Source organism: Rousettus aegyptiacus, unplaced genomic scaffold (assembly GCF_014176215.1).
Source record: "Rousettus aegyptiacus isolate mRouAeg1 unplaced genomic scaffold, mRouAeg1.p scaffold_m13_p_10, whole genome shotgun sequence".
Lineage (NCBI taxonomy): Eukaryota > Metazoa > Chordata > Mammalia > Chiroptera > Pteropodidae > Rousettus > Rousettus aegyptiacus.
The window spans coordinates 46,854,029-46,855,050 of NW_023416285.1; the positions used below are offsets into that span (position 1 = coordinate 46,854,029).

The following is a 1,022-nucleotide window of genomic DNA, read 5'->3' on the forward strand; positions in this document are numbered from 1 at the left end:
GAATCTTGATTTTTAAACTAAATCTTTTTAGTACTATAGCATGATGGGTTTAATTAAACAGTTGAAGCATAATATGGTAACTAAATTTTACTGTTTAAACTAATTCACAGCAGTAGGAAAATGTTTGATTTTTAAAGTATAACCAAGATGAGACTGCATAGTATGAACACTAAAATAAATACTAAAGAACAGTGAATGAATAAAAAGAATTTTTCATCAATGGCCATTCATTATTTTGCTCTTAGGAACCTGGAAGAAATTGTCTTTTTTGAGCTTCAATTGTCATGGTAAATCTAGTCATTATTAGCTTCCTCAATATTACCTTGAATTGCTGAAATAAGTGACTGATGATTCCGATGCAGCCAACATTACCACATTGAGTTATTTCTCCATTGAAGTCCTCTTTGAACGTATGCATTATGTGAGTGTCAATGGACTTCTTTATATTCTTGTCATATAGGTTCCAGCCTATGGTCACCACCATGTTATGGACAATTCCACTTATAATATTGGCTCGACAATAATAAATGCCAGTGGATACATCAGCTGGAATATTATCTACTTGTTTGGTAAAGTTAGCTGTGGGGATGCCCAGCTGCTTAGAGCCTCCAGCCAAAGCTACACCCCTTGGCCTCAGCAGAAGTAAGGCAGGCTCCTCATGAAGCCATCTGCTTGGGGACAGTGGGGAACAGGCTGTGGACCCAACAGTAGGTCTGGCGGAGCTGCCTTCCAGGCAGTGCCCAACCTGGGGCCAGCTGGGGGACACAGGCAGTTGGGAGCTCCACCATGGGCGTGACAGATGCACAGTGGGTAAGGAAAAGCCAGTTAAGTGTGCCCAAGCAAGCACCTTGCACTGCTGACCTAACATAAGCTTCCCAGTGAATTACAGGCTGCCTGGGGTCTCTTTTATAAGGGCACTAATCCTATTTTTGAGAGCTCCACCTCATGACTAATCACTTTCTAAAGGCCCCACCTCCTAATACTACCACGAGGGGGATTGGGTTTCAACATAAATTTGGGAG

General features: G+C 41.7%; 1 pseudogene; it reads right to left on the reverse strand.

Annotated features, from left to right (window-relative positions):
• Positions 1-216: 216 nt before the first annotated feature.
• On the reverse strand, positions 217-735 carry LOC107515534 (annotated as a pseudogene).
• Positions 736-1,022: the final 287 nt, after the last annotated feature.